We start from the raw sequence: 27,899 nt of genomic DNA, 5'->3' as shown, positions 1-27,899 counted from the left end.
TCTTGGTTATTGTGTCACGTACGTATAAGTTGGTGCATAATAATACATTGACATAATAGTGTTGGGGTTCTGGCCCTCAGACTCAGCAGCATTTTTATAGTTTAGTCAGATGTTCCACATGCAAGGTTACACATTCTGGAACCTATGTAACCCCTCATGACCTTGTACAGAATAGGCTGGGGTCTTCTGAGTTGATTGATGTTGGTCAGATTTTACCACAGTTGGACTCGTTTGAGATCTACATATGGGAATTTGCCAGGTTTACTGAAAAACAATATGGGTAACACACTATTTCTAATTCTATGGGGAAACAAATCACAAATCACCTAAAAGGGTGAAGTCTAATACAATAAGCCTTGCAGGGGCTATCCATATATTTTGTTTTGTAACTACTTTCCAACTTTTTATTAAAATCCTCCCATTTTTCTTTGGAGTTTAATTCTATTTTAATACCCACTATTAAGATAATGAACTGTGATGGCAGTATACCATCAAATGAGGGAACGTCTGGAGTTTTATTACATGCTCACCCTGCTGGGGACTTATAGAGACTACTTTTTTTTTTTTAGTTTATTCAAAGAGTGGGGTCAAAACAAGGTCAATGTTATACAGGAATTGCTGTTATAATTCTGTATTCATCAGAAATTATGAATGAGCAAAAAAAAAAGAAAGCTAACTCAATGACCATCCAAAAAAAAATTAAATCTACAAGCAGTACACTTTTGAATTTATTAGTGTAGAAAAAAAAAAAAAAACTTTTCTAATCACATGACTTTTTTTTTTGGACTTGATAAGATTTTCCTCCAAAATTGAGCAAGTTCCTGTCTTAGATGTGCATCTGGGATATTTTTTTCTTTGCACATATTTTAGTCAATTAACTTCAACAGAAGCTATAATATCACTACTGACATATGTTAATTCCCAAAATGCTAAACTTTATTGCATCAGTATAGTGCAAACTGTAAACACAAAAACTAAATTAAAATATGAGCACACAGGGAGTACATAGTTATAGAATTCCTCCTTATTCTATTTTAATAAGCTTCACAAGACAAAGGAGATCTTGGGAAATGAATCCCCCCCACCCATCAACTGTCTTCTTTGATTGTCCAATTAAACATTCTTTAATGAATTTTAGTAGATTACACAGGCTACAGTCTTTTTTATTCAATAATAAAATGTCATAAAAGTAGTAATAATAATAATAATAATAATAATAATAATAATAATAATAAATAATAATAATAAAAAGAAGAAAAAACAATACTATTGTTCTGGAAAGCCTCTTTGACCTTCACTTTAGAGTGCATGTATCCCACCCCTTGTGTCATACACAAATAACTGAATGCCTTCCCTAGCAGGAGGTCTCTGCATAAACACTTTCCCGTGGCCTTCTTAGACTGGGGTCCAGTTGTCATTGTTCCCTAGCCCCAGATCCACAGGACTACATGTTTGGTGTACCTTAATTTGGCTGTTTAACTCTCATTCATTAGAAATGGCAAATTAAAATGTTTTCATTATTAACGTATTATAAATGGCTTATGCATTCTTGGATGTGGAACAGCCCTATGTTTTACTGACCGAGTGTTTAGAAGAGGGCACTTTTGCTTTATTTTATTTAATTAATAAATAAGGTACACATATAATTGGGAACTATTTTCTTCATTAAGGTGTTAAAGTTTTTTGGCTTATTTTTGTTATTTTTTTTTGCTTGTGTAAAAAAAAATGGTGGGTTTTTTTCTTTGTGGAAAACAGCAATTTCTTTGTATGCCTTAAGGGTGCATTCAGATGCAAGAAACCTCAGTTTTCCTTCTCGGTAGTCATAAAATGGCATTCTTGCTCCTCCCAATAGAAGTCAAACTAAGGTCAGCATCCCATCCCCTCATATCTGTTTAAATAAACTGGTCCAGCTGTTTGTTTCCAAAATGGCCTCTGACCTTCTCTCTAGTCCCTTTGCAATAGTAAGAGAGTGCTCAGCTTTGCACGCCAGTTGTGGTTTACAACAATAAGCAGGCTAAAAATATTTCTGATTACGACACCATTGCTATGTTGTCTGTGGTCAGTCTTTTTACCACATGTATGAAACACGCGCCCAAATAACAGTCATCATAGGTATACTGCATTAACAAGGGGAGTGTCTATTGCTTTTTTATTTTACACCCATCTCTTCACTATGAACCTAAAAGCACAAGACATTCCTACATGCCATTCGGAATGGACAGAGAAAATGCCCAAAGCACTTTGGAATGGAAAGAGCTATCTCAGCGTTACATCTTACAATTACATGTATTCTTGTACTTCATTTAGGTGATTATGGGGTCTAGTTACTAACCAGTGTTAGGAGACAGAGTGAAAAGTGATAAGAAAGTGATAAGGTGCCAGCCAATCAGCTCTCAACTGTCATCTCACAGGCCGTGTTTGAAAAAGGAGCTGATTGGCTGGCACCTTATCACTTTCGTATCACTTTTCACTCTGTCTCCTAACACTGCTTAGTAAATTGGCCCCCTTTATTACAAAATAAAATAAAATGCAATTATGCACAAAACAGTAAAGACCTAGGCACTTTATAGTGATTGATATAGTGATTGTTTTTACTTAAAATACAGACTACCAACTTGAATTCATTTCAAATTCACTTTTCAGGGGAATCGGCGTGTAATGCCGACGCCGGAAGACCAAACAATCTACATCCCGACTCGGACAGGTAAGTACCCTAACCCTCCCCTGTCCCCCTCCCCTAACCCTCCCTTTGTAGTGCCTAACCCTAACTTCCCCCGGTGGTGCCTAATCCTAAACCCCCCTTCCCACACCCTGAGCCTAACCCTCCCAGGGTGGTGCCTAACCCTAACCTCCCCCCCCCCCGGTGGTACCTAACCCTAATCCCCCCTTTCCCTAGCTTAACTCTTGCCGGGGGGTGGTGCCTAACCCAAATCTCCCCCGGGGGTCCATAAACCTAACCCTCCCCCTCCTGCGGCTAACACCTAACATACCCCACTTAACTTCATTCGGCATGGGGGCTGTCGGGATATCAGCGTCAGGCTAAAATAGGCCTTGTGATTTCTACGCCTATCTCTATTCCCAAAATGGGGTTTTCCGCAGCTGGATTCTGGTGGCCGGTATTCCAGACGCCGGTAAGTTAACTACATCCCCTTTTTGGGTACTGTCCCGCCATCCTTCCCACGTGCCACAATGTCCCGCTGGGGTGGGGGGTGTGTCAGGATTCCTTCTTGCCTGCTGCTCTGCTGCACGCAGAGAGGGACTGGAGGTAGCCTAGCAGCATGGGAAGCTGCCAGGAATGAGAAGTTGCCTCTCAAGCTCTTGGGAAATATGGCCAAATCAGAGTCCCCATGGAGAATGGGGACTGCAGTTTGCAGCATTAATGAACCTAATGCAGGACATACATACTTGTCTGCGCCGCCGCAACAGCCAGGAGGCTCCTGAAAATTTAGTAAAGTGGTCCGGGTGGATGCTGAAGCGATTTGCGCTGATTTGCTTCATCATGGCCCCACCCCCGCTTCACCATTCTGGTAATCGTGGCATTGTGTAGTGGGGACCAGATCACAATGACGCAATCACATAATCACGCCCACCAACCCGCCCGCACTGCCATTATACCCCCTCCATTTCCCCCTGTTGAACCAAACTGACTCAGATATCTCTGATATCTACATAGTTAGGCTATTCTTAAATAGCTCCGATAAGTAAATCTTAAGGAAAATGAGCTTGATGAATATGCCCATGAATCTCAATTGTAAAGTGGAAAGGGGGGTGGGGGACAGACGGACGGACATACTAGGGTTGGGTAGCAAACAGATGGAGAGCTGTGCTAATCCAGTTTTGTTACCATAAACAATTCTTAAATAGAGTCAATCCATGACTAACATGTGTATGTAATGTATATATAATGATAACATGGTTTATCACATAGATAATATATTACAAAATAGAGCTGAACATTACATATACAAACACAACAGCTCTACTGTTTAAGTCTCTATGTAAAGCCTATATATATATATATATATATATATATATATATATATATTATATACCTACATTTTTAAAATATTTTTGAAATAATAATAATAAGGGGTCAATCCTATTATGTGCGAAGGGTGCGAGTTGCCGTGAAAACGCCAGGAACGGATCGGCACCTCGCACCCTTTGCGGCCTGCTCCGAGCCCAAATTCGCTACATTTTGCTCAGGGCCCTATGGGGCTGCAAGCTAAATTCAGCGAATCCAGGCTGCCGTAAAGGGCTGCCATTGCCACGATGATCTCGCCGGTGCGAGTCATCGCGGCAATGGCCGCACTTTACGGCAGGCTAATAGAATTGACTCTTAAATGTCTGATGTTCATATTACTGTCAGAAATATAATAATCATACAATAACTGAATTATACAGAACTCACTGAATTGGTAACATTTTTCCAATTTTCACCTACAACAGTATTCTGACAGGTTTGAGGGAAAACATACCCCCCTGAGTTGTTCCACCTGTTACAACAAGTTTCTGGGAGGTCCAAATTATAAAACCCAAAGCCATGTATGTTAGCCAGAATCTTCCCAGCCATAATTCAGTAACACACAACACCACAAGCACTGACTTCGAGACGCCTGCACACATTGGGAACTGTGTGCAGCTCAGTATTTGGTTGGCATACACAGATTTTCCAACGTGGAAATCTGTACATCTGATGGTAGGATCACATAACCTGACAGGAGTGGGACAAGGATAATTCCAGTACCACCCCCCGCCCCCTACACACTTGGGTCTGTGGGATTATCACACATTAACAGCCCTCAATAAAGTCATTGTCTGTGTCTGGGCTATTGGTAGAGTTTTGTGGTGTCCTAGCATTAAACACACATTTGCTGCAATGCCACTCATCCCCGGCCAGTCAGTTCCAATAGAAAACATGTGACATTGATTCCAGTGACTATGATACAACATTACATAAGTTAATGGAACTTCCAGTTGTTACTTGCCAAAGCAATCGGATTTCAAAGAATCTTTGTCACAACTTTGGTATCTAATAAGGGGTCTATGTACTAAGCCTTTGAAAGAGATAAAGTGGATGGGGATAAAGTAACAACCAATGAGATAATAACTGTCACTTTACAGGCTGTGGGGTCTATTTACTAAGCCTTGGATGGAGATAAGTACCAGCCAATCAGCTCCTAACTGCCATGTCACAGGGTGTTTGAAAAATGACAGGAGCTGGTTGGTTGGTACTTTATTTCCGTTCAGTTTATCTCCATCCATGGCTTATTAAATAGACCCCTGTGTTTGAGTTAGGAGCTACTTTATTTTCTCTCTCTCCAAGGCTGAGTACATACTGTAGACCCCTAATGGTGGGTACAAACCTAAGCGATATATCTGCAGATGATGGTCGTTCATACACACTGAATAACCATCATTTGCATGCTGCAGCGGGTCCCGGGGGGTGGGTCATGGGCGTTTCCCGGTGGGCGGGGGTGTGTCCATCAGCTGTGCAGCGCAGCCAATGCGATATGTCTGTGAACGACGACGTTCACAGACATATAGCTGGTACACACTGGCCGACGGGCAGCAGATATATTGGCCGATCATGAGATCGGCCAATATATCTGTCAGCGTGTACCCAGCATAAATCTGTACAAAATGGCAACATGGCAAGTGGAATGTTATGATACCTGGGCAAATCAGGCTTCAGGCCAATTGTGGTTTGGTAAACATTATATCAGTAACGTAAAAGAAAATGAAAGACACAACAAAATAAGGGAAAACATTTGACGCTAGTAAAACTGTAATGTGGGCTGTAATGATAGTAAATAGGTGATAATCTAGAAAATGGGTTAAAAATGAGTATAGCACTGATAAATGTCTCTGGACTAAGAAATGCCACCAAAGTGCAATTGTTAACTGCATTCTGCAGTATATTTAAAAACTTTTCCAGTAGAGTAACACTGTGTAAATTACACTCTAATGTTAATTAGTTAATGTGCAGAACACTTTCAAACAAGTATAATTTGCCTTAAATTTTCTTTAAAACTGCTACCACAGCTTTCCTTTAATTAAATGTCATTACATAAAAATGTTTTAGCTTTTATTGCATTGGAACAACTAATTATCTTTATGATCAGCATACTTTATTCTCAAGCAATGTTTCAATTATGCGCAATGCTGAATATACCAGGATGATACAGATATAGAAAACACCATAGATTTGTAGCCTTAAACACATTAGATGGAAATTCCAAATGAGACCGAGAATAATGTAAATGAAAAAGTAGAGCCCTCTGAGTGATTTATGCGGAGAACACTAACCTGTTAATCTCTAGGGGAATGATTTGCATACGATTTGGTAAGATAAGACATAAAGAGGTATATTTTACCCAGCAGTGCTAAGTCTCACTACTTCTCTGTATTTATCAAGTGCTAAACACAGGAGAAATCACAGATATCTCAGCCACTAATCAATTTTACACAGCTTCTCAACTGTCCCCATAGATCTCTATCTAACTGTGCTAACTTAAACTTTTACATGTAGCTGGGAATACGTTAGGCAGTCCGAGAGTGTGAGAGCGCGCTACAATGACTGTTACAATTATTTATTATTTTTTATTTATTACAAGTTATTTATATTGCGCACACATATTCCGCAGTGCTTTACAGAGAATAGTTGGCCATTCACATCAGTCCCTACCCCAGTGGAGCTTACAATCTATGTTACAATTGAAAGAATACAAGGAGTAACAGTCCCACAATGCGTGAGCGCCAGCTCTTCGGGCAAGTGTTAAGTTCTACTGTTTACTGTTGTAATAATGGGACTACTACAGTCCAGAGGCAAACACAGGAGATTACAAATGTTTGAATGTAGAGAGGGTGTGGCCAGCACATTTAAGGGGTTTGACCAGCGCTTAACAAGAGCTGTTGAATGTAGAGAGGGTGTGGCCAGCACATTTAAGGGGTGTGACTAGCGCTTAACAAGAGCTGTTGAATGTAGAGAGGGTGTGGCCAGCACATTTAAGGGGTGTGACTAGCACTTAACAAGAGCTGTTGAATGTAGAGAGGGTGTGGCCAGCACATTTAAGGGGTTTGACCAGCGCTTAACAAGAGCTGTTGAATGTAGAGAGGGTGTGGCCAGCACATTTAAGGGGTGTGACTAGCGCTTAACAAGAGCTATTCCTCCTCCAGTTTGGGCCATTCTCCCTTAGAATACTGCATGCAACATTTTTAGTAGGGGCCAAATTCAGCAGAGGACAGAATTGATAAGCCGCACACAAGTAGCTTTGCAATTCTGTCCTCTGACACCTCCTTGCTGCATCGGCATTCCCAGTGGTGAGACCGAGGTTGCAGTCTGGGATCATCACCATTGCTGAAGACTACCGCAGCCTGCCTGGGTCCTGGCAACCTGCGAGGCAAGGAAGTCTGCGTCCATGAAAACCGGTGTGACACTCCCCATTTCCCGGAACGCAGGCCGCCCCCTCATACGCATCTGCCTGTCAATCAGGCAGCTTCATAGCGGGACCTGCATGAGATCTTGCAGGATCCATCTAGAACGGGTCCTGCGAATGCGCAGATTCCCGATAATTATGAATCTGGGTGAGTAGGACCAATTGCGTCCTAACTTGAATCAGCCTCAAGTGTGGCTTGCTCATCGCATTGCAGCACAACAGGAAAAAACTTCCCAAATGTTCCTGCTGTTGGTACAGGACAATTAGTCAAAAACTCTCCCCCTACTTCGTAATTCATTTCCCATCCTCCCCCTCCTATATCGTTCTTTCCCCTATATAATGAAGTCTCAGATCCTCAAGTTTGATTTAAGTAGCACTCTGCAGAGCTTTAAACAAGGTTAGATATAGGAACACAACAAACATCCTGTACACTAGTCTTCATTCCCAAGAGAGCTTGCAATATATTGGCAATGGGAATTCTACAACATAAACCATAGGTAAATGGTAACTGGTAGGATATGAGAGTTTGCTGAACCAACAGTTTTCATTGAAGGCTTCAATTGATATTTGGAGACTAAGGCCCGTATTCAATTAGCCACGAAAAGTCGGAATCCGCGATAAAGTATTGCCGATTGTGACTTTTCACCAGGCCGGAAACTTATCTCTGTATTCAATTGCAAACTCTTTTCGCGTATGTGAAAACGCAATGCAATGTAATAGGCGAAAAAGTTTCGCCTATGAATAGGTGTCGAAAAAAAGTGCAAAATCGCTATTTAGGGGTGCAAAGGTGGGGAAACCACTCTGCACCCTTGGGACAGCCCCCCAAAGGATAACTGTGTAAAAAAAAAAAAAATAGAGGAACACCCCAAAAAAATACTTAGAAAAAGGGGGTGGAAAAGTACAAAGTTGGGGTACAAACTTAAAAACTAGCAAAATAGACTTTTTGGGGGGTCTGCAAGTATGGGTGAGATGTTTTTTGGATTGCAGGTGTGCTTTTTACGTTTTTTTTAAACTTTACTTTAGCAACTTTAAACCATGCTTGCACCCATTTTCAAGTACCCCAAATTTGACAGGACTACTTATTTTTACAAAAAAAAACTGCTTAATGCTATTCTTCACCACTAGTGCACAGACGCTAATTAGAAGCAATTGACACACATAAGTACCCCAAATAGCTTTATTAGGGTTATTCGGCGGCATGTTCATTCAATCCTCAATGTTAGTACATCTTTTAGGGTGTGTCAGGCTGATTTCCCCAATTCTGACAGCACTTTTCACCTGGTTGCATTCGCCAGGTTACGTTTTCACGTGTTTTGGAATTGAATACGGCGAATAGCAGGGGCTTTCCACGACAAGTTTCTGCAGCTAAAATACGCAATGTAGACGAAAAGTCTCAAATAAGACTGTGCACCAGGCACGCTTTTACCAATGTACAACATGGTGGAAATTTATGCGATGGCATGTCACATTACCCAAGAAATACAATGTGTTTATGGTAGGATGATGATGATGATGGGATCAGGGCAGTTTTATACTTGTAACAGATCCTCTTAGTGCATTGTCCAACAGATGTGGGAGGAAGCACAGCTGTCTGTAGGAGGGTTGTTCACCGAAGCTCTGCTATTGATGGCCTATGGTATCTAGCCATCATCTCAAAACCATTGAATATTGAACCATCAAGGCGTTTATGCACAGACCACAGACGCACATGTTAAAATTTTTGCCGTCAGACCTCCGCCACTCGGTTGCACCATGGGACTTCACCCCCATTTATGGTAAAACCACCAAACTTCGCCAACGAAGCATTGATGATTGCTAACCATCAATGGTCAATGGGCAATGCAAGTTTGTAATGCTGTGGGTTATATTTCACTTATTAACAGCAACATATTGTCTGGATAACCCTGAAGCAATGTATTTTACTGTAACACCTGAATTTTCAGTTTTGGGATTTAGTTAAAGACATCCAACACAGATTTCTCATAATTACCTACTTTTTGGATCTCTTGTCCGGGAAGACCAATGGACAAAGGTGATGAGGCGATTCCTGCATCACAGCCCTGACGCCTGCTGAGCCACAACACATATTGCATCCTCATGGGCAGGGTCTGATTATGCAAATCACATCACCATGATTTGACCCTGCCCACTACACAAGACAAGAGGAGCAAGATCCAGGAGGGTGGCCTACTTTCCCCAGGAGAAATCTCCAGGACATTCTGGAAAATTAGATTAAGTATGGTCACGTGAAATATGTCACCCTCATACTGCAGTTTAACCAGACTTGGGCCTCTTGCTACAAAAAAAACCCAACTAAATAAAAATATATAAATAACAGCAATAATTATAGAAATTATGCAGTGTTACTGATATTGCTGTCAATATTTAAAAAAAAAACACTGATACATGCCTGGCAATAGTTGTCCATTGCTGAAACGCACAGGGAAATGTACTGTTAATAGAATGTTTATCTATCTAGAGTGCAGTCACTGTGACAAAAAGGGAGGTTTGTCGATGTTTAATCACTATAATTAACAATCCAAATCTTTTAAACTTCCAATGCTGAAAATATTGCAGTGGTTCAGAAAAACCAAGCAAACCACAAGCGACGACTTGTTAAGTCATATTTTGGCATCTTGAATTAGCCTTTGTCTATTCTGTGTGCTGCTGAATAAAAAGAGAACCCCAAACTGCATAACATTATTCACGGTGTAAATAAAAAGAGAGAGAGAGAGAGAGAGAGAGAGAGAGGCTGTATGCATGCTTTACTAACCGCCTACTTCAGAAACATAATATTGGAATTTACTCAAATCACAGCAAGACCATCAATCATACGAATCAGTAGATTTTCCTTCAAGCCACTTCTACTCCTCAGGCAGTAATGAAAAATTTGTACCATGTAGCAAAAACAGTGCACTATGTCAAAGCTTTTCCAGTGGAAGACTATGATAAAACACCCAGGCTAAAGATGATCAATTAGCTGATAAATTAAATGATGCGAGGACAATGTGGAAGACACATATAGCGAAGTTTACATTCTCAAACTTTACTCTTTACGCTCATCATGTCAGTCGGAATTTTATATTGCTGCATGTTTGATAAAACAAAGGAGCACGAATACAAGAAATGACAATGTGCATCTTTTTTTTTTCTGTGCAGAAGCCATTTACAGTCCATTAAAAGGCACTACTAACAATCTTTACATATACAGATGTGTCCTCATACACCTAGCTTGAATATGCCATGCAGCCCGAGACCCCGGGCGCGAGTGAGCCGCCAGGTACCGTGCGAATCGGCTGTATATGAAGCACAAAAGAACTTGGCGTGAAAAAAAACTGTATCTGTTGCTTCATAGCACTACGTATACAGATTCAGACTCCGTGGCACATAGAAATACAGGTGTTGCGTATCCAATCAATCAGTGCAGTCTCGTGAAGCAGTTTGTTGCATCCAATTGTGACTAAGAAACATTTTTGGGCAAAATAAGACACAAAGAAGATGCTCAACAGAAGGGTCCTGGCGCGTGTAGAAGGGCTGCTTGGAGAGACTGCAGCAAAAATATATTAGTACACATCTGTGTGTGTGAGTGTGTGTTTGTGTGTGTGTGTTTAGAATGGCCAGGAGCCTCCCGAAAATTGTGTATCACTCCCGGCCCCCCAGAAAAGTTGGCAAGTCTCATGGCCGGCGCCACCTGCCCGCACCCCCCGCCAGCATCAGCTCCCCCTTGTAAGTGGCTGGTCCGGGGGGAGCAGATGATGTGATTCGCGCTGAATCGCGTAATCGTGGCTCTGCCCCCAGCTACACAATGCTGCTAATCTCTGCATTGAGTAGCAGAACATTGAGTATATTGAGTGTATATATATATATATATATATATATATATACATATACATACAGTGTATACTGTTCATTGGTAACAAAAAGTGGTTACAGGCATATTTATGAAGTATAGAAAACAGCAGCTGGTCTGGTACCTGTCACAAACTGACATAAACGTATTACTGTCTAAGGGCCTGATTCAGACCCATTCGCAAGATGCGATTGCTCACTTGCAGAAAGGGGCTGGATATTTAAATTAAGCACTCTCAGTGCGTCGCGTAAGGACGCCCACTGTGTGTTAGCGAGCTACGGCAAAGTGCGCTCGCAAGTGTCTAAAGACGCCCCTTGCCACTCGCAATGTACGTCATCTCCGGGAAACGTTTGATTAATCGGGACCATCGCCAGGCATCGGAGCTGCTCGCAGCCCTTGGTGTTGACTTAACCTGCCACAAGCACTGCGATCAGTGCGGGCTGAAATACATGCAGGTGACGTGTACAACGACGCTACTTTGCTAATTAGGCACGCCCTTTAACGTCGTTTTGGTGGGCAGACACGCCTGCGTTCGCAACACCACTCCCCTGTTCACAAGGACCTTCCCCTGTTACCACCCACAAAAGGCACTATGTGTCACTCCAAGCAGCGACCTGATAGTGGTTTACGAGCTACCAAAAGCAGATCGCAATGAAAGGCTTGCGCACGTGCACTGCGAATTATACGCATGTGCAGATAGGAAAAAAATCACTCAGAGCAAGCGAATGTGCCTTAGCGAGCGGGTCTGAATCAGGCCCTAAATGCTCACTCTAACATTTAATCACTCTACAATTCATGTGCCGCATGGACAGTGGACACTACACTTTTTGTACTGTACATGGTTGTAATGTGTTTTCATTGTATTTTTAAAAACATTAATTCCAAATAAATTGCACAAAACACAGATAACAAGAAAATGTTGTATTGTGCAGTAATGAGCAAAAGTTTCCAGGGACAAACTGTTGATTGGATGTAAGCATCAGGTGTTCGTATCACATGATGCTTATATCTGATGATCTCATTGCCAGGTAGAACCAGTTGCTGTCTGGCTCCTCAGCTAATCGCACTAAATCTAACAATTTTTTTCGAACCTGTGGATGAGCTGAGTCCACGAGTTTGTTTTGTCCTGATATATGGTGTCCCTGGAAATTATGGACAGTTAGCAAAAGCTAGATAATTACATGAGGTACACCTTCCTGATTTTTTGCTCGCACCTCTATGGGCTGCATGCAAAATCTAGCTAGATTTTTATGCCCGTACATCCCGTCAGAGCCTCGCAGCTAATGCCACTTTTACACTAAAGTCCCGGGTCTGACCCTGTATTTGAACATGGTTCCAATCCGGGTCAGAGCCAGGACAGACCCCGCGCTGACCTGGGCTATTCCTGGGATGGAGCCGTTCACAGTGCACACAGGTGCAGTGGAACTGTTCTTCCGGCGATTGGAGCTTACATCATCTCCGATCACCGAGTAATCCGAAAGTTCCCCTGCTGTAAATAGGACCCGGGTCGGACAACCCGGGTTACTCATTTTTACTGCAGGGTTACATGGGTCGTTCCTGTGTTAAACACTGCAAGCTACCCGGGTTGTATTGCCTGGTCATTCAACCCAGGATTCCAACTCTTGCCCCTTTTACACCTAGCAGCAACCCGGGTTAACCCTGCAATAACCTGGGTTTTAGCTGTGGTGTAAAAGTGGTATTACTAACTGTGGTGCTATAAGTGCTCTATGTAATAATAGTACAGTGGAAGTAGTTTTGTTGAGACACAAGTGGTAGTTGAACAGAATGGGACATATGTAACCTAATAAAAGATCAAACAGGAATACTGTCTTCACTTATATACCTTCGGGTTAGTGGAAGCTGCAGTTGAGTATGCAGATTTATCAGTACAGAAAGGACATCAAATCATGGCCTATTTTCCTTGTGAAATAAAATATACATCGCTAGACATGAAGCAGCTCCAAGCAGTATCTCTAACATGTGCTTTATTCTTCTATTTGTGTATCACAGTATTTATGAAGTAAATTAGAGTATGTCAATATAGTGGGGATTAGTATAATCTAGCAAATTACAACTGAAAGACTATCAGGATGGCATCAACAACTACCCACATGCCCTATAAAATATTAGTGGAACTGTTAAATGACCCAGATTTTATTTCAAGAGTGCTGCCGCCTCCTTTTTTAAGTGAAAGGAATCTCTAAAGCCTTTAATGCTGATATAGAAAGCCATGCATCATTTACACACACACACACACACACATACACACATACACACACACTGCGCTCCACACAATATATGCCTTCAAATGCACTTCCATCCCTTATGCCTCTGGCTCCGATTCATTTTTAAGAAGACAAAATTGTTTTATCCAACAAGGAGGCAACATTTGCCCCATTTCCAGCATCTCAGACTGGCTTTTTAACGTCTACAAACTCAGTTTGTTTTATGGAGGCACGGCCTGAGGCTGCAACATGATGTAAGGGAGAAGAGGTCTCTGAGGGCACACTTCTCCGTTTGCTGGTGCTAGGTTCTGTACTGCTTAATTACTCTGCACCATTCTTGGCCACTGTTGACACAAAATAGGTGTGGATCAGGTCTGTGCAAGCAATGAAATACCAGAAAGTCAAACTTTGTGTAAACACACTTAGAGAGATTTAACAAGAACAGACCAGAACATAACTTGTAGGGAACTCCTCCCCCAGTGTTCACATTATTTTCATTAAAGTTCCGTAAAAAAGGTTTTAAAAATGCTGTTGTTCCTATTATTCTCCCAGAAATCAAACTGTTAGCTGTTCCATATACAGAGTGGACACTTGTGCTGTTAGGAAACCCAAATCAAGTCTGTTGTGTAGCAGCTGTATTTACATATGCCTGCTGCCTACACATTATGCTGGCAGCCATTTTGTGGGATGAACCGGCAGAACAGGCCATTTTGCAGAGGTTCCAGTTCCGGCTATAGAATCTCTCATTTGTGCTTTTGCTTTGCCATAGCGTAAGAAAGGCTAATCCAAACTATTTGGTATTGTGCGTTTTAGCAAAATTTGTCATGTATGAAAAGAGCTGTGACAACATCAGTCACTGCATTCTCTTGTGTGGTGAGCATGGGGTAGGACTGGGAACATTTAAGGACACATTTACCTTACAAAACATACAGAGATTTATGAAAAATGTTGAATGATAATAACATTTAGCTAATCTCTGTCAGAACTAGTGACATCACTGTTATGAGGCACGAATATTCATGAGAAAGCCTTCAAATCGCTAGGAGCTAGTGAGGTCACTGAGACACCTCAACTAGATCCTATTGAAATGTTAAGCTACAGACTCATGACTGTTGGTTCCACCTACAAATACTAAAGCTCTCTCCACTGCTTGTAAGGGATGATACTATTAATCCATGCATAATTAATAAAATGCACTGTGGTCATGCCTGGTTTAGCTACAGAAAATATCCTGATTAGTCATCTATAAGAACTGACATGAGTGATAGACATCATTAATGTTACGGTAACGCGCAGTGGAAAAACTTACACTTCTAAATGACGATGATGGTATCTTAAAGGAGAACATTAGGTCAATATCAGGGCTGCACCCCAGTTTAAGTATTCCTGGCACACAATATGCCTTTGGGATTGCTATGATGTCATTAAAAAACAACAACTATATCTACAACTGGTACTATATCTAATTGAATGAACCTTAGATCTATATGAAAGCAAAGCTATTGGAAACCTATTTTCTAATAAAAAAAAACATTAACAGATAATAACTGTGGTGGGGGTAGGTTCAAAAAGCGGAGGATAAAAAGAGCCTTTATAGTAAAATGTACAGTATCTCAAGACCAATAGAGATAATGAAAAAAAAAAAATTAAGTAAATCTTGCTGCAAATGACTCCCATGTCCTTCCATCATTATAAAGAAGACATTTTTGCATTGTTCATAGAGGCAATCTGTGCTTCCTTTTAATGAACGGCGTAGACAGCTACATGAGTCTAGCAGAATTATGATTAGAAATTTCAGTCATAGACTTTATGAAAATAAAGCATCACTCTATTTGAAACACAGAATTCTGCATTTAAACCATTTGTATTTAGTCATATGGGTTGACAAGACTAGAGGTCCAACTCTCTGATAAAGCTCCTTGAACTCCCGAAGTCACATTCCCAAATTTGTCCAGTCAACTTATTTATCATTTAAATATTAGGCTCACAATACACGGACATTGTTGCTGCCTAGACATGGCTATGCACAGTAGTTATGTTATGGACATTGCTGTTTCCATGACATGGCTATAGACATTACTGCTACTTAGAAATACCTATGCACATTGATGCTACTTAGACATGCCTAAGGGTGCATACACACCAGCACGATATCGGCATGATTTAGCCGGTTTGGCCAAATCGGAACGACAAATCCGGCATATCGTGCAGTGTGTATGCCCGATTTGTGCGCTCCCGCGGTCGCATGTGTTATCGTGTGATTGGCCGTGCTGCACGGCCAATCACACGATATTGCATGTGAGGCTGTACATATTAATGAAGGGCGGAACAGTGATCGTTTCGTCTTCCATTAAATCTTTTAAGTATCTACCGGCAATCATGTGATGTCCAGGGTGAAGGCAAATCACCCTGAACATCGGCACGATTGCCAGTCGTTTAGGCGTGTACTCAGCCTTAGACATGCCTTGAGACAATACTGCCATTTAGACATACATATGGACATTGATGCTACTTAGACATGCATAAGACATGCCTTGAGACAACACTTACATTTAGGACATATATATGGTCATTGCTGGTCCCATGATATGACTATAGACAGTAATACCTATGCACATTGATACTACTTAGACATGCATAAGACATGCCCTGGGCCAATACTGCTACTTAGACATACCTATGGACATTGCTGTTAGCTAGACTTGCCTATAGACTGCCCTTGTTCTCTTATTTTTGAATAACTGCAAGACCCCTGGCTCAAAATTCAGGTAAAAAAGCAGACTGAAATCATCTCTAGCATTGCAGCACATGTGCATGTTCAAATGACAACCAGTGTAAATCGAATGATCTTAAACTATCATACTTTTGCATTTTTCAGCCAATTCATTGCTGTCCAGTCCAATACCCCAGATTGATGGGCAGCGCTGTGTATCAGAGAGTTAATGTGTAAGCTTCACCTAAGTGATCTACTTGAAATGTGTCTTGATAAAGGGATACTTGGATGACCAGAGACATGGTAAACCCCATTCCTGCAAGGATTATGTCGCAAAGCTGTGATATGTCTGGTTGGGTGCTATGGGTTATTTCACATTAGCACTTAATCACAAGGTTACTTTAACAACATATTAGTACATGTGCTATGTCAAGGTTCATTGACTTATATACAGGTACCAGAAACACCAAAGTGGAATTGGATCAACACATGTGGCCAGTAAGGCCTTTAGGTGCCGTGGCATGGAGTCTACTAATGTTTATAGAAGGCCCATAATAAGAATAACATTATTGTCAAGCTCATCAAACTTTTGGGCCACCACAAGCACTCTGTGAATGGAGTAATTGTCATCCAGAGAAGAAATCTCTCCTGTCAGGAAGGAAATGCTGGATGAATATGAATGATCACTCAGTATCATTTAGCAGCAACTAGCCTTGACCTTGCCTCCTAAAAGGATGACTGTACGCTAAAGCCACACATCCACTTGAAAACCAAAAAATGACTGCACGATTACGACATTGTAATTGTACAGTCATTTGACAGTCTGTGCTGTGCCTTCACTGAACGAGCAGTCATCCAGTGTAGGCACATCATTCATCCCCTACCATGCTCAACCTGACGTTACCATCAGGTTGTTCAGCATGTTCGGCCGATGATTGATGTTGTAAACAACCAGCGGGATCGCGCATCGCTGGTCGTTTCTGACATAAAAGTGCACGATTTGTGCACGATTACTGAGCGATTGCACGATTACGATGTCATAATCGTGCAATCGGTGAGTATTCTCGGCATGTGGATGTGCGCCTTAACTGTACCAGATCGCCATTGGACACAAACAGTCAGAGATGTACAGCTTTTTAGGCAACATATGTGCAATAATTATGGACACTTCATATCACTTTCCTTCATTGACGATAGTCAACTGCCTGTGCTCTTTGCACCATTAAACTTGCAAACATGCTGTGCTAGGAGTGAGGGGCAGTTTATGCAAGGCAACCTAACTATGATAGTCTGCCCTGGGCAGTTCTTCTCAAACCATTTATTAAAGTGGCTACTTGCACCACAACGGTATAAATTTGCAATCCTGAAGTAGGTGCTTCTGGTCGTCGTTGCCATATGCTGACAATGTTTTTCCCTTTGAATGCCAAGCTAACATCATCTAAGACACTGCTGCTCAAGAAACAGTGGAATGTTTAGTTGCCTTGATCAACAAATCTTCTGCCAAATGAGCCAGAATCACCTCTTCTTCAGAGTCATACCTGCGTAGATGCCCTTGATTCCAGTTTGCTCGTTGTCCCTCATTTCATGCCTTGCCTGTTACCTCCACACGTATTCATATTTTATCATTTAGCAATATAAATAGAAGTGCAAAAATATTTGTTGAAAATTTTTCTTTTTTATATTTAAAGATTTGGCAGCGCTTATGAAAAAAAAAATTACAAAAAGAGTAATCCTCTAACTTGACAATACCTGGTGACTGATTCAACATCGTCTACATCTAAGAGTTATTTGTTCAGCTTTTCTAATAATGCACTGATCTGCTGGCTTCTCTCCATGTCTGTCTGGGGCAATATGCAAGCTAAACATTTTTTGAGTGATTACAATTAATACTTCTTTTTTTCCTATGCGTAACTCTATAGCATTTTATATAGCGATCAGCACTGATTGATGTAATTTGGGTATGTAAAAAGCTCAGTCAATGTAATACTATAATTAAAACAGTTACACAGTTCATCATGAATAATAGCCGGCTAAGGATACTTTTCAGACTATTGGAAAGATGCAAAAATAAAAGTTCATTCCAGTTAGTCGAGTGAACAATCTTGATAAACTTACTGTGAGGGCAATGGACTCCCATAGGAAGATCATGGCTGAGACTGGCAGTTTTCTTGCATATAAATTACATGCTGTGTAATTTAGTTTTTAGAGGCACTTATCTAGGAAGTAAATCATTAAAATATGTTTAATATATGAAGAGGCTCCTCTTGTGTCATGGAATGGTGGGATAGCTGGAGGAAGCCTTCTCTTTATTTAAATCAAGGTTTGCTGTTTTGAATCTGATGTCACTTATGCTGGGTTGGGTACGGGATGTCGATGCTCCTGATCCCAGCGGTCAGAATCCCATCGCTAGCATCCCAACAGGGCAAAAATACCGACACCTGACGGTCAGTATCCTAACCCTCCCCCTCTCCATAAGCCTCTCTCCCCACTGCCTAAACCTAACCCCCCCCCTAGTGCCTAAACCTAAGCTCCCCTTCCCTTCACTCTAAACCCAACACTCCCCCTTAGTCAGGGGCGTCTTAAGAGAGAAAGGGGCCTGTGTGCACTCCCAGTGCGGGGCCCCCTCCTCTCTTCCCGGTGGCCGGTAGCCGACTGATGCGGCTGGCCAGCCACCGGAGCATTAGTAGACTCTGGGCACTAGACTGTGCCCGGAGTCTACTGCGCATGCGCAGGTCACCGTAAAAATGGCCAAGGACGGGTAAGTTTAAAATAATATGGGTGCAGGGTGTGCGGTGCGGGGCCCCCCTGGACCTGGGGGCCTGTGTGCCCCGCACACACTGCACACATTATAGATACGCCACTGCCCTTAGTGGCTAACCCTAACCCTCCCTCCAGTGCCTTTCCCTAACCCTCACCCTAACCCCAGGGATGCAGGTCGTCGAGATGCTGGAGCCAGGATTCTGACAGGCGTTGGAATTCCGAGCGCCGGCATTCTAAGAGCCGGCATCCCGACTGTCAGTGTTATGACCGCATTCCCTCTTGCTGTCCCTAGAAAAATGTACGATTGGTTCAAACGAGCTAGCGAGTTGTACGAATAAGACAGTTGTCATAGATATGAACACACAGTGACGTAGGCATGCTCTCACTATAAAATAAATCATATGAGCCTTACCATCCTCTTAAATAAAAAATAAACTTCCCTTATAAATAAAATAAGCTTTCCCGTTACCGCAGCTGCATATGAAAATCACATTCTCAAGTGCCAATAAAAGCTCTCAATTAAGACGGAAGAGTAAAATGTCTGAATATTCAGTGAAATCTGAAGAACATTATTAATGTTAAACAGCAATGTAACTATGACAGGGGTATCACATTGTCAATCCAAAGGTTGAAATATGCGCACAAGAATGAAGTAACATTCACGGATCCTTCTGCAGCGAACTTGTCATAATAATCATATTGAGAGATGCAATATTCCAAGTCATTGTTAAATACCATCCTTCTAGACACGAGTTTATGTTTTTATACACATTTCATGTATTCCCAAATGCCGTGTTGCTGCCAATAATTTATGACTGATCTGCACCCAGGCTGCCCTTCAGCATTTTATTTAATCTCTGCAACAGTGATTTACAGTAGCTTGTCATTAATAATACAAAAATGTACATGTGTGTTAACAAGTTAGGCTGAGCCTTTGACTGAAAAGCAAAAAAATTTTTGGAAAGTTCTTGCTGGAAGTAATGAACAAAAGCCCAATAAATCAAAAAATCATTTGTTTACTGTTCCCTGGAGCAAATAAAATTGTACAAGGTATTTATTTGTAAACCTATTAAAATCTTTAGGTTATCATGGACAACCGAAATACAGTACAGAGAAAATAAAAATAAATGAACCTTTTTTGAAATAGATGCTTGAATTCGGTACTAGAGGAGTTCCATCATTAATATATACATTTATGGAAAAGGAATATAAATCGAAGGCTAACGCAACCCAAAACTAAACATGCAGTTTCAGTTAAGAATATATTATGTATTAGAAAATCCTAAACTGTACTCAGCAGTGCTTGGTGGACATAGAGATTTGGTGACTCAACGTGTCTAACAGTCTGAGCAGGTGATCCTGTCTCCTGCTTGGATAAATCTTCCTTGGGTTGTTAAAGTCCCTCTCCGTGCACTTACCATTTATGAAAATGAGATGTTTAGAGAGGAGGGGTTTAGATGTTACAGAAGAACTAGTCATCGGGAGCAAGAAAGACCCACTAAATTGCTGGATCCAATAGACGAAGATAAATAATTAATTTTATGTGACCTGGGGGGATATTTATCAAAGCTTGGACAGATATAAAGTGGAGAGAGATAAAGTACCAACCAATCAGCTCCTGTCATGATTTAAACGCAGCCTGTAAAATGACAGTCAGGTTTGATACATCTTCCCCTAATTGCACAAAAGTATACATTTTTAGCTTTTAAAGTGCATATGGTCTCAACCAGTACTTATCTAGGAACCAATGATGTTCCTAATTGATACTGAGTTGATAGACTGACAAGTATATCCAGTCGCCTATAGTCATGTTCTGAGTTCAATGAATATTAATGACAGTGTCAATAATATTAATTGAGCCCACAACATGACTATAGGTTACTGGGCATACTTATCACATACTTCTGTATGCAAATCAGACTTTCTGTTTAAACCTATGAAAGAAAACTCTTTAGACCGATCTGTGTGGAGTTTACATGTCCTTCCCGTGTTTGCATAGGTTTGCTCTGTGCACTATTGCTTAGAATATTAACTGAGCACACGCCACTTACTAGAGTGTAGTAGACTTATTGCACACACGCCACTTACTAGAGTGTAGTAGACTTATTGCACACACGCCACTTACTAGAGTGTAGTAGACTTATTGCACACACGCCACTTACTAGAGTGTAGTAGACTTATTGCACACACGCCACTTACTAGAGTGTAGTAGACTTATTGCACACACGCCACTTACTAGAGTGTAGTAGACTTATTGCACACACGCCACTTACTAGAGTGTAGTAGACTTATTGCACACACGCCACTTACTTGAGTTTAGTAGACTTATTGCGACTATTTAAAAAATATTAAATATTACAGTACACTATACCAGTAGGATTTATGAGCAGAAACAAATAAAAGCATAATAAATAATAGTATACAAGTTTGCCAAAATTATATGTAGAGGCGTTATTTGATGTAAATTCTTAAAATTATTTACTGGAATATTTAATAATACATTAATGTTCTATTTTTATTGGCGTTATATGAAGAGAAATCTTTTTTTATCCATGTTTAAAAATAAATAAATACATAAAGTGCTCTTAGAAACAAATTTAAATTTGCAGAAGATTCTGCATTCTCTGTTCTAAATTGAAAGGGGTGGGGGTTAGCAAATTGATTTCCCAAGGCAATTCAGGTCACAGTCCTTGATAACCTCTATAGGCTATGCCTGTGAGCTTCCCTGTCACTTGTGTGTAATGCACTTTGGATATTATATTAATCCTATAATGGCAACTATAACATAAGTCGCTATTTATCACTAAAGTGTTACATGGGAGATTACACAGAATTATATTAACACGACTGACATTTCCTGTGATGAAGTATAAACATCTGATAGCCCCTCTTCCCTGCAGTTCTTCCTTAACATGTATGTGCCAGGGAGAACCAAAACCAAATGTATCCGCTGCGTGTGTTATTATAATACATGTAACTGAAGATTCCTTGACAAATATTGATCTTAAGCAAACATCGTGGTAGTTAACTGTCCTGCTGACATCCACATGACATGCAAAAACCCACATGATATGCGAAAAATCAAGTGTGTAACCTACAGATATAGTACTTTTACTTATCCTGTTACTTCTTGTAAAAGTCCTGGTTAATGTTCAACATTGCTCACAGGGTTTTTCAAATACTGACAAAAAATATATATACTGAGCAAATATTGGGAGTGAAATTATAGGGTGCTACTCAAGTATATGAAATTAGGAAGACTGTTTTATTTGTGACTTGTAGCAGCCAAACATTAAAGTGCTCCACATAGAAGGACAGTATTATCGGGGGCATTAATTAATAATTGTGAACATGGCCATCTGCAGATTTCATTAGTGACAAACGTCAATCTCTGACAACAATCCTTCTCTGGATCTTGATATATTACCCACAGAATATTAGGTAACACAGGAGATATCTGCAATGTTAAATGCAGATGAAACTAAAAACCACGATAAACATGCGGAAAGGTCTGTTTTTCGCATGGTTTTGGAGAAGGCAAGTATGATAAATGACCCTTAGGGCCTGATTCAGTGTTGGGAATAGAGTGAGATATCTCTCTCAACTGTGAACCTGAACAAACCATATTGCAATGCAAGGGGTGTAAATACATAAATTTTTTTACATGTGGGGTAAATACTGGCTGATTTTGCATGTATCCAGGGCCGGATTAAGGCTTGTGGGGGCCCCAGGGCAACTAAGTTGCGGGGGGCCCTTCAAGCCACACAGAGTCGAGCCGAGCCCAGCCGTGCCCCCAGTAGCAGTCTGCCCCAGCAGTGCCCCCAGCAGCAGTCCCCCCTCAACAGTAATCCCCCCAGGAGTACCCCTAGTAGTAATCCCCCTCTATGCTGTGTCCCCCAGTAGTGGTCCCACCAGTGTGCAGTCCCCCTAGTAGTAATCCCCTTCTATGCTGTGTCCCCCAGTAGCAGTCTGCCCCAGCAGTGCCCCCAGTAGCAGTCCCCCCTCAACAGTAATCCCCCCAGGAGTACCCCTAGTAGTAATCCTGCTCTATGCTGTGTCCCCCCAGTAGTGGTCCCACCAGTGTGCAGTCCACCTAGTAGTCCCCCCAGCAGTGCCACCAGGTGTCCCCCCAGCAGTGCCCCTAGTAGTCCCCCCCAGCAGTGCCCCTTGTAGTACCCCCTGCAGTTCCCCGAGTAGTGCCCCCTAGAGGTGCCCCGAGTAGTAGTAGTACCCCCTGCAGTGCCCCTAGTATTAGTACCCCCCAGCAGTGCCCCTTATAGTACCCCCTGCAGTGCTCCTAGTTGTAGTAGTACCCCCCCAGAAGTACCCCTTGTAGTACCCCCAGCAGTGCCCCTAGTAGTAGTAGTACCCCCACAGCAATGCCCCTTGTAGTACCCCCTGCAGTGCCCCTAGTAGTAGTAGTACCCCCCCAGCAGTGCCCCTTGTAGTACCCCCTGCAGTGCCCCCAGTAGTAGTAGTACCCCCCCAGCAGTGCCCCTAGTAGTAGTAGTACCCCCACCAGACACACACAAAATAACAACTTCCACTTACCTTAATCCCCGCTCCGTCGTCTGCTCCTCTGTCCGGTCGGCTCTGCATGATGGGAGATCTCCCATCAGCCACTGCGGGAGCCGGAAGACGGAGGCTCCGGCAGTGGGAGCAGCAGCCGATGAGAGTCTGTCTGACTCTCATCGGCTGCTAAAACAAACACACAGCTGCCGGCGCCGGCGGCTGTGTGTTTGTACTGTGTAGTGCGGACGGCACTTATGCGCCGTCCGCACTACCGCCCTGCCCCAAGCTGATGCAGCAGCACTGACTGTGCTGCTGCATGCAGCTGCAGAGCGCCCTCCTCCCGGGAACAGGTGCCGCCGGCACCTGTTATCGGCAGGGTCACATCGACCCTGTGTGGGGGCCCTCTGTGTGTGGGGGCCCAGGGACGACCGCCCCTGTCGCCCCCCCCTTAATCCGGCCCTGCATGTATCCCACAAATACTGCATAGCTTTATTATTACTCTACAATTTAGATGTCAGTTTGGAAACACTCCTCTAAAATCTAAATCTCTCTGCACATTTTAAATCTGCCCCACCTGCAGTGCAGCATTGTTTCACCAAGATGATCAGTTGAGAGAGATATCTCTCTCTATTCCCAAGCCTGAATCAGGCCCTCATAGCTCTATTTATTAACATTATTTTTACTAAAATAAAGTGAAAAAGGGTGTTTTCACACCCTTTTCACATTATTTTAGTATCACCTATAGTTATTACAGGGCAATTGGAGCAGAATTCGTAAAATTCTACTCCAACCCCTAAGTATCACTTATTTTTAGTAATCAGATCGCATTTCCCATAATTGTAATGGGAAATGTGATCCGACCAAAGTTACTAAAAATAAATTGTAAAAAAATACCGGGGAAAGCCCTGTGATAATAACGCTACCTGGAGGTGGCGTTATCCAGGGTCTCCCCCGGTTACCAGACTCCTACTATGCTCTAAAAGGCAGAGAAGAGCCCGGAGCCGGTCCCAGTGATCAGCTGTGTGGTCTAAACAGACTGCAAGTTGATAAACTGCAAAAAAAAAAAAAATAGTCAAAAAAAAAATTCACTTACCTGACTCCAAGGACCGGTGGTCGGAGTTCCGGTGATGACTCCCCTCCAGTCAGCTGGTCTCTCATGCTGCACTGCGGCTCGGTCATCAGGTGATCGGGTCCCAGTGCAGTATGGGATATCAGCTGACCCGAGGCATGGAAGACATCACCGAAGCACAGATGACTGCATGTAAGTGCTATTAAGGGAAGGGGGGTCGCGGGGGGGTCTGCGATCGTGGGGGGCGGGGCTTAGTGTGAGGGGCGGGGGTAAGTCCCGGGGGGGGGATACAGCGGTGACTGGTCGGCGTATGCTCGGGGCACTAGTCACTGTATTTTTTCTGAAAAATACCGTGATAAGGCTGCGGAGGGGATTCGCAGGGACAGAGCTTTCTCGCAAGCTCTGTCCCTGCAAGGGATTTGTAGTAAATCCCTGTGATACTGCCTGAATTCGCAATGCGAATTCAGTCGATAATATCACACTACAATCTGCATTACAAATGCGGATTGTAGTAAATAGAGCCCTGAGTGAGGTGTGCAGGAAGTGGTTCCAGTGTGCCAAGTTCACAAGCTCCAGCTTTCCCTGCGGTGTATTGCGCATTATAAAGTGCTAACGTGTGATATGATAAATAATGGGATACAGTTGAGATCCCAGCGGTCGGGATGCTGGCACTCAGAATGCTGGCGCCAGAATACCAACACCAGTCAGAATGCCAGCGCCAACATCCCGACCACTGGCATCCCGACGGTAAGTATTGGAGTTAGGGGGAGGATTAGGGGTTAGGCAGTAGGGGGAGGGTTAGGGTTAGGCACTAGGGGGATGATTAGGCTGCGAGGGGGGGTGGGGGCTTAGGGTTGAACTGCGAGGGGGGGCTTAGGGTTAGGCTACAGGGGGGGAGGTTAGGGAGGGAGGGCTAGGGTTAGGATACTTACTGACACGTATCTGTATCCTAACCCTATCAGGATGCCGACGTCAGGATTCTGGCCACACACAGAGTCCACCTGGACCCTGAACGCCGCCATCCCGTACCCAACCCTAAATAATATCATGACAGTTTTACTATAATTAACTACCATAGTATGGCACTTTATAATCATGTGGCAGCAGAGCATGGGGAAGCTGTAGTCCAATAGGATAACTTCTAGCATATTAAGTATAACTTCTTACAACCAGGATCTGAACAATACAGAACACATGTGACAAAGTTGTCAGTGGTGTAACATCTGCTAATGCAGGAGGTGCAGCTGCAATTACTCCTGGGGATGAGAGGGGCCGCAACCCAACAACACTTTATACATATATAACTGGAACTGTGCTTGGACCATGACTGGATAGGAGAACTACTTTAATTCAGGTGTATTCAGGATCTAACTTTTTTCTGTTACCCTTCTTCATTTAGTACTCAGCAAATTATTCCGCAATTCTATACATATTTGCAACAAATTTGCCGCAACTTTGCTGTAGCACATTTGCCACAACCTTTGGTCTGTCACTGTAATGTGATATAACTTATAGACATCAACAGAACTAAGTGGTAAATAAGATTGGCATTGGTGTATTACATTGGTAGTAAGCTTGCAATACACTGCTGAAAAAACTTCTGAATAAATAATCTCTTGCACACGTCAGTATATAGAGGCCCTTTACACATCTGTGTGTCACTAAGGTAATATGATGAGTGAATAGCAGGGAAGGTGATCACTTGCCGGATTGTAGGGATGGAATCAGAGGCATCACTAGATGTTTGTGGTCCAGATAGCAACATGTACAGGGGTCCCCATTTACCATCCAAGAGCCAAATAAACACATATATACATGATCCCCATCCCCAAGCAATAGTCCCCATTGCAACTTTAACTAACCTCGCTACTATGTTAACTATATAAATAACTGGTAATAATAAATAAAAATAATAAATAGGGACTCCTATTGATTTGAATGGTCAGCGCATGAAAAATAGCTTCTATAATGCATGTGGAGACGTGGTCGTCGATGACATGAAAATCACTACACTACATGTCTATAATGCATTAAGCTTAGGCAATAGAAATGGCAGGCACAGATTGCTATTCTCTTGTCTGCAAATTAGGTAAATTTAAGCTTTTCTGCCAACAGCCCATTGTTAATTGTACCATTAAGTGGCGTATCCAATAAGCTCAACGAATCCTTAACACATACAATAACGTAAGTTTTAAATAACAGGCCCATGAATCATTAACGGCCCGAAGTGGTTGTCTGGTAGCCAACCAACTCCGAAAACTGAAAGTGTATGTAATAAGGAAAGTGGGACAGCTGGTTTCCGAAGCATCTGTCCCTCAACTGAAGCTGTTGCCAGTTTAGACTTCCGGGCAGTGTAAGCAGGGCCGCCATTAGGGGGGGACTACCGGGACTGGAGTCCCGTGCCTGGATGCTTGGGTGCCCAACTGCTCCTAACCCCCACCACCCGCTCCTACAGCCGCCTGCTACTACCTACCCACCGACGTACAATAGAAATGAAGTGACTTCTCACCCAGCCGGCCAGGGCCGCCCTCCGGCTCGTCTCCTACCTACATCGCGGCCGGCCTGTGCAATATATTTTTTCTTATTAGCCGGCACGGCGTGAAATTACGCCGCTCCGCTAAGAAGAGAGGAGCCACAGCGTGTGATGACTGAGGACGGAGCAGCCAAAACAGAAGATGGAGGTAACTAAGGCAAATGTCTGGGGTTGTGGGGGGCTGTCAATTTTGACAGGCCCGGGCCTCATAATTTTTGATGGGAGCCCTGAGTGTAAGTGTGCATGAGGCAAAGAAGTGCAGGGATCCTTCTTCACACTCCAATAGGAAGGCGCGGACCTCATGAAAGTTAGTTTCAATTCCCATAAGCAAACTCCGAATGTACTTTTACACTCTTATTTAAATGAAGCAAATGGAGTTTAGTGGTAATAAATTCAGCTAATTGTAATAAAACAATAATAATTTCCTTTAAATTAATTGCTCTGGTACTTTAGGCTCCCCCGCTGCAACCCACAGTAAGTTGGATACTTAATTATCGGGGACCCTTGAGATTTGACCCTTCGGGTGGGGGCAGCCAGGTCGGACAAGCAGGAGGGCGTGGTGCGGTAGAGGGGGCGTGACCGGGGGATACTACTCGGCAATGGGGCGGGGTGGGGTGTGGAGATGGAATTGCATCATATTGACCCCGCCCCCGCTACACAATGCCGAGATTTTCGGCATTGTGAAGCAGGGGCACCCCCGTGCTGCGTGGGTTTTATAGTAATCGCGGGGGAACTGGATGGGTCGGCGACTTGCCTGCCTTTCTGGGAGGCCGGACGCAGCACCTGATTTTCGGGAGG

General features: G+C 42.6%; 1 protein-coding gene across 2 annotated transcripts in view; it reads right to left on the bottom strand.

Moving 5' to 3' along the window:
* MEIS1 (Meis homeobox 1) overlaps nt 1–27,899 on the bottom strand; it is a 168,928-nt gene that overhangs the window by 4,529 nt on the left and 136,500 nt on the right. The window lies entirely within an intron of this gene.

The sequence above is a fragment of the Taudactylus pleione genome, unplaced genomic scaffold (genome assembly GCF_031769625.1).
Source record: "Taudactylus pleione unplaced genomic scaffold, aTauple2 ptg000201l, whole genome shotgun sequence".
NCBI classification, from domain to species: Eukaryota; Metazoa; Chordata; class Amphibia; order Anura; family Myobatrachidae; genus Taudactylus; species Taudactylus pleione.
Note: the sequence above shows the minus strand (reverse complement) of the source record. Positions and strands in the feature narration are given on the sequence as shown.